General features: G+C 43.8%; 1 pseudogene; it reads left to right on the top strand.

Annotated features, from left to right (window-relative positions):
- Positions 1-2,086: 2,086 nt before the first annotated feature.
- LOC125387677 (small nuclear ribonucleoprotein G pseudogene) lies at positions 2,087-2,307 on the top strand (annotated as a pseudogene).
- The last annotated feature ends 4,910 nt before the right edge of the window (positions 2,308-7,217 follow it).

Raw genomic sequence — 7,217 nt, 5'->3', positions numbered from 1 at the left:
TCCCGAGCACCGTTAGATGCAGATAAACCTCAACCACATGACAATGTTGATGGGATCGCTTACTTCCTTCCCTTTTAGCAGAATAACTGTCATTCCCAGATGCAGGTCAGTTGTTTAGTCTTAACAAGGTTGTAGTAATCAAAATTCAGGGTGCTTAGCTTATCCAGTTTCCCATCTGCGTCTCAGCTGTAATGTTTAATTTTCATTTCCTCTTTTCAATTGACATTTAACCTCGTCAGGGAGGCCTGATGGGCCTTTCCGGGGGATGCCGTTACTTCCTTATTCCTGAATAAGGGCTGGAATTCCATTTGGAAAGAGAAATTACGCTGGGCTTGATCAATACCCTCAAAGAACTAAAAGACAAGAATTACCTGTTATCTGGCTTTAAAATGTACTCCACGCCTGTGATTTGTATCCTTGTGTTAATTTAGGGTCACTAGTTATTTGATTAGTGATTGTTAAGATCTAAAATGGATTTAAATGCAAAAAGAATCAATACTGGAGCTAAATATTTAACAATCAAGGCATTAACAAGAGACTGAGTCTTCTCAATTGAATTATTCTTTGCTTTGTACATTTTAGAAGGATGGGCGTATTTAAAAGAGATGAAAAATCTATTTTATTTATTTACTTTTGGCTTTATTTTATTCATTTATTATAAAAGGTCTCTCTGTGGGGCCCTGGTTGTCCTGGAACTCACTATGTCTTAGATCAGGCTGGTCTCAAAATCACAGAGATCCACTTGCCTCTGCCCCCCAAGTGCTGGGATGAAAGGCATGCTTCACTGCATCTGGCAAAATATATTATTTTAAGTGTCTATGTAAGTGTGGGAATTGCTACCCCGAGTTATATTTCCCTGCCCCCATTTGAGGTGCTTATCTGCAAAGAATCATAATTCCCCTCTGCTCCTGGAGTTGGATAAGGAAGTTTGAGTGCACGTGATTATTCCTTGATCCCTGCTGGGGTCAGGTGACAGTCCCTACTTGGGTCAGGTGACAGTCCCTTCGCAGCCCCCTCCCCATTTGGTGTCATGGTATAAAAGCTAGCCCCAGCAGAACAATAAACAAGCTGCTGTTTCACCTCAACCTCGTGCTCTGTGGATTTCATTCAACCTGGACACCCTCCGCCGAGACTCGTGGTTCCAGACCTTGCTGGCGCAGTATGTAAGTTGCTTTCTATGGCCAGAGACATGAGGTTATCATTGGTGGGAAAGCCACTGGTGACACTTACTGCACAGGAAGGGGTCTTGACCCGCAAGTCTTTTTTATTTGAGACAAGGCCTCAAGTGGTCCAGGCTGCCCTCAAACTGCTATGTAGGCAAGATAGGGTTTGAATTCCCAATCCTGCCTCTATATCCCAAGTGCTGGCATTTTCTAAGAGTGTGCCACCACAACCAGTGTAGCTCTCCAACTGAAAGCATACAATAAGAATTGCAGCCTGTTTTAAGACAGGGTTTCACTGAGTGCCTCTGGCTGACCTGGAACTCATTATATAGATTAAGCTTAATATGAACTCTCAGAGACCCACCTGCCTTTTCCTCCTAAGTGCTGGGATTAAAGGTGTGCGCCACCATATCTGGCAATAGATGGAGTATTTTGCTTTGTTTGTTTGTTTGGCAAATACTAGAGGTTTGGTACAATTATTTTATTTTTGTCATTTACTTTTCATAACAGAACTGAAAAAGGTGCTAAGTAACTCAAAAAGAATCTTCCTTCCACCAAGTCACAAGCGGGCCGGAGGCCATGTCTACAGAGGACAGATCTAAAATCCTCTAACCACTATGTTTAAACACACACACATTCACATATACAGACACACACACGCACACACACATGCACATACATGCAGTACACAGACACATGCACATGCACACATACAGAGGCACAGACACACACATATGTACACAGATGCACGCACATGCACACACATGCACAGGGCTCTCTTGTGCTAGTAAATACAGTACTACTGAGCCACACGCATCTCCAGCACAATGTGAGATAATTCGAATCTTGGCAAATCTTTAAAACAGAGAATGTTGAAGGCTACCCGCTCCTTTCCATTGTGCCGAGCCTACCGAAGAGTCGCCATGAGCAAGGCCCACCCTCCCGAACTGAACAAGTTTACGGACAGGAAGTTATCATTGAAGTTAAATGGTGGCAGACATACACGAAGAATACTCCGGGCTTTGATCCCTGTATGAATCATGTGATTGATGAGATGGCAACTAGTGGACAACAGAATGACATCAGTGTGGTGGTCATACTAGGAAACAGCATTCTCAGGTTAGAAGCCTTGGAAAGAGTCTAAACAATGGCCGTTAAGTAGAGGAGTTCACATCCTTCTCCAGAGGGCTGTTTGGGCTGTAGAATTGGGTCATGTACATTTCCATAAGAAACTTTTTGCTAAATAAACTCTTGTGATACTCAGGAAAAAAAAAATAGAGAATGCCCCAAAATAGGAAGTCTTAGTTACTTTTCCATTGCTGTGAAGAGACATCATAACCAAGGCAATTTATAGAAGAAAGAATGTACTGGGATTCACAGTTCTAAAGGGTACACCCCTTCCAATAAGCCAACAACTACTAATCCTTCCTAAATAATTCCACCAACTGGGGACAGCAATTCAAATACATGAGCCTTATGGGGACCATTCTCATGCAGCTCACTAGAGACCATGTGTTTAGATTTTGGAGTCTATCAATTACTTAGCTATAACAGTTTGTCTGTTTCACTCTTTTGTTAGGCTTGATGTCACCATTGAAATTACCTGGCGCAAGTGAGAAGGAAATACGGAACACGTAACAAACCCGCTTAGGAGTATATTGGAGGGGGTCCTTACAGGCCTGGGGATCAGTGTGCAGAGAGAGAGAGAGAGAGAGAGAGGGTGTGGGAGATGTTGCGTCCAGCTTTTAAAAGCTGCCTAGCACATGCGCACAGAGAGTTGGCATGACTATGTCACACAGATAACGCAGATGACGCACAAGACTCATGCATGTGCACAAGGGTTTAGCTGAGTCTTATGCGGATGTAACCACGCATGCGTGCATGTGGGTCATAGGGCGGGGGTTGGGGGGGAGCCTTTGTGCCCTAGGGCCCGCCCGCACGTGCTTGCCTTTAGAACCGGGAAGTGCAGCCTTATCTGTGGCTGAATAATTACAACCATAACCAAAAATATTTATTAAATTTGATCCTACAATTCTAATGGTAGAACCCACAAAATATGTTAACATGTTCAAACTCCTTTCAGGCCCTCTAGCTGAGAACTTTAAGGTGTGTACAATCATAGACCAAAGCAGTATATGCGACTGTGAGTGCTGGGAAAGCTAACCTTAGCTTGAAGTGAATGGAGTGGGCCCCTCCCACATGTGTGGGTGTGTGCTTGAAGAGCCACAAGAGGTAGATGGAGGACTGGCTCTTCAGACCAAACATACTTAAATACTGCAGCTGCTCTGAAAACAGCAGAATTCTCTGGACTCCTTTGGTTCCTTGGAATCCCTGGGGAAGTGGTCATAGTCATGCAAATGTCTGTCTCGGAGACCCCTGGGCTCTAGTGGAAGTGGTGTCAGGGTCTAGCAGAGTCTTTTGTTGAGTCCACAAAGGGCTCTTCTATCAATAGACTTTGGTTTGCAGAGGCGGACTCTGGAGAGAGCAGGTAGTAGAAAAATGAGTGAATTTGCACAAATACCTGAAACAAACAAAGATAAAACACACAACAACAACAAACAAACAAAACAAAACCTTTCCCTATGATTCAGTATTATTAAAATACCTCTAAAGGAATGAGACCATCTTGATTGAGGAACCAATGGCCAGAAAGAGCATCTGTGACCCCATGCAGTTACCCCAAGGTGAGGCCATGTGACCTGAGGGTACAATTGAAACTGGGCGTCACCTCTAGAGTTTCTCACCTAGGCTAGGGTGTGTGCCTTAAGAGCTAACACCCAAGCTTGACGGGGTAAAGGAATTCCACCAGTGCCCAACCCTGCAGTGTTCTGGGTTGCATACAACATCCAAAGACATCACTTGCCCTTTCTTAGTTTAACAACTTTAAGAAGAAGCAAGCTGGGGCTAGACAGTTCCCGCAGTGGTTGCTTGCCTGAGGACTTGGGTTCAATTCCCAGCACCTACATGGCAACTCACAAAGTCTCTAACTGCTTTCCTGACCATCTTCTGGCCTCTATAGGCACCAAGCGCACGTATACTTTGTACATGCATGCAAGCAAAACACCCATAAAAGCAAATTTTTACAAAGATTTTTTTCGTTAAAGCTATGTGTAGAGGCACACATTTTTAATCCCAGCATTTGGGAGGCCGAAGCAGGTGGATCGCTGAGTTTGAGGTTAGCCTTATCTACATAGCAAGTTCAGGCCCTAAGGATACATAGCAAGACCTTGTATCAAACTAAGAAGAGGACATTTTTTAAACTTTAAGGAGGAACAATATTATAAAACAAGCTCCAACGGTTCTCAAGTATGCTAATCACCACCAGTTGCCAGGTTTGACATTAAAATGACAGATAAATTTTGAATTAAATTTTAAGTTTAGGTGAATATGCTTTATTTGAAGATATCTTAATAATACTGAAATATATTTTGTGAAAAAATAGAGTTATTTGCTTTTCCAAAGATTATTCCAATTTTGGAATTACTAGTTTCCACCATTTTAAAAAAATATTAATTTTTGAATCTTGGGAAATAGCCTTTCCACGCCTTGTGTCCTGAGAAGGTGTTTTTTGTAGAAGTGTTTAGGCTAAAAGAGTCATTTCAGTCAGAGAATGCACAAGTCTTGGCTTCAGTTCTCAGTACAACAGAAAGAATCACCAAGACTGTGCTATGAAATAGGCAGAGGCAGGCGGATGAAGAGTTGGAGGTCAGCCTGGACTACACAGTAAGAACCCATGTTAAACAAAAGGAAATAACACAAAAGGAAAGACTTTTATATCAAGTAGTTCTGGAAACCTAGATGAAATAATCTTGACTTCTTTTTCTTTTTCTGTATGTGTGTGTGTGTGTATTCATGTTGGTATGTATGGAATTACACATGTGGGAATGTGCATGCATGTGGGTGCATGAGCACATGGAGGTCTGAGGTTGATGTGTGAGGTTGATGTGTGTGTTGATTGTTCTTCTGTCTTACTCGATGAGACAGTCTTCACATCAAACTCAGAGCACATAAGTATGACTAGGCAAGCTGCCAGCTTACCTGGAACCCCTGCCTCCATCTTACAAGGGTAGAATTACATGGCATTTTTGTGGGGTCTGGGGTTCTGAACTGTAGTCCTTACAAAGCAAGCACTTTAACTACAAGGGTATCTCCCCACTCCTTCTCTATCTCTCCTCGACTTTTAGGGCAGCTCTCCCCATCTCTGTCACATGCTGGAGATCCTTAGGGAAGTTTTTACAGACTGGAAAGTTTTTTTTTTTAAGAAGTCAGCAGATTTGGTTTCAAATCTTGGAGCTTCTACTCATCTTTGGGATGAGTCAGGGACCAAAATTCTTGAATCCTAGTTTGAACCTTCAGTTGTGGAATGAGAGGAGATGGCAGGAACGTTGCAGAAGTCTTAGGATTTAGTGAGCTAGTAAACATTTCTACACTTAAGTATTAGCTTGAGACATCCTCTGGCTCTCCTGATCACTCCCGACTTATGCAAGTTAGAATATACTTTATCACTAACTTTCTGGAGACCACATCAAGAGTTTTAGCATAGAGTTTAAGAGCCCAAGGAAAAGGAAACAAACTGGTTACCAGCTTCCATCACACCATGGAATGATAAAACAACAAAGCAATACAAAAACAGACAGTAGATGGGTAGATAGGTTCTGATTCCTTGCTCCCACTAATTAAAAAAAGACAAGGTTGCCTTCCAGGCACTCATGGAACAGATATTTACTGAGCGTCTGCTCCCTGCCAGGGATTATTCTAAATCTGGAGAAACCAGCGAGAAAGCGAAGGAAGAAGTCCTTGCCCCTGACACAGTGTCACTAGTGACACTGGAGTGGGCTCGTGTTCTGATGGACTGCAGCACACGGGTTAAGGACACAAAAACACATGGGCAGTTGGTGTGGTGGCATGAGTCTGTCACCCCACTCAGGAAATCATGGCAAGAGGATCAGGAGTTCAAGGGCTAAGCAGTGTGCATGTGTGTGTGTGTGTGTGTGTGTGTGTGTGAGAGAGAGAGAGAGAGAGAGAGAGAGATTGAGAGAGAGAGAACACATATTGTGTAATTCCACTTACATGAGTTACCTTCATAGAACAGTCAAGATAATAATATGTAAAATGGTACTGGGGCAGGGAGAAGGGGACCAGCAATATATGATGCAAGGGATCATATATTATGATCCTTTAATAAATATGGATCGTATATATAGGGTTGGTGGGGTTGGAGATGGGACGGGGGGGAGAGTAATGAAAAAGATATTTTAATGGGGGTGTGCATTTTGGGATTAGGGAGAAAATTGGTGCAAGAGAAAGTCCTAGGAATCCACAAGAATGACCCCAGCTGAGACTCCTAGCAATAGTGGAGAGGGTGCCTGAACTGACCTTCCCCTGTAATCAGATTGGTGACTACCTTAATCGTCATCAGAGAGCCTTCATTCAGTAACTGATGGAAGCAGATGCAGAGATGCACAGCCAAGCCATGGGCAGAGCTCCTGGAGTTCAGTTGAAGAGAGGGCAGAGGTATTTGTATGAGCCAGTGGGGGTAAGGTCTTGACAGGGAACTCACCGAGACAGCTAACCTGAGCTCGTGGGAGCTGAGGGACTCTGGACAGACCCTACGGAGCCTGCATGGGACTGACCGAGGCCCTCTGCATGTGGATGACAGTTTTGTGGCTTAATCTGTTTGTGGGGTTCCTAGCAGTGGGATCAGGACCTGTCTCTAGAGCATGAGCTGGCTTTTCGTAACCTATTCCCCAGGCTGGGATGCCTCGCCCAGTCTTGATGCAGGGGGAGGAGCCTAGTCCTGCCTCAACTTGAAACCCTATGCTTTGTTAACTCGAGTCCCACTGGAGGCCTGTCCCTTTCTAAACAGAGGAGGTGTGGCTGAGGAGAGGGGTAGACCTAAGGTGGAGGGAGGGAGCGGGAGGAGAGAAGGGAGGGGAAACTGTGATTGGTATGTAAAATAAATGAAAAAAAAATAATATAAAATAAAATGTAAAAAGGTGCTGGGGGGAGGGTATTGGGAGGAGGGGAGGAAGTGGAAAGAGTGTTTTCGGATAC

This window comes from Myodes glareolus, chromosome 11, assembly GCF_982192425.1.
Source record: "Myodes glareolus chromosome 11, mMyoGla1.1, whole genome shotgun sequence".
Lineage (NCBI taxonomy): Eukaryota > Metazoa > Chordata > Mammalia > Rodentia > Cricetidae > Myodes > Myodes glareolus.
Note: the sequence above shows the minus strand (reverse complement) of the source record. Positions and strands in the feature narration are given on the sequence as shown.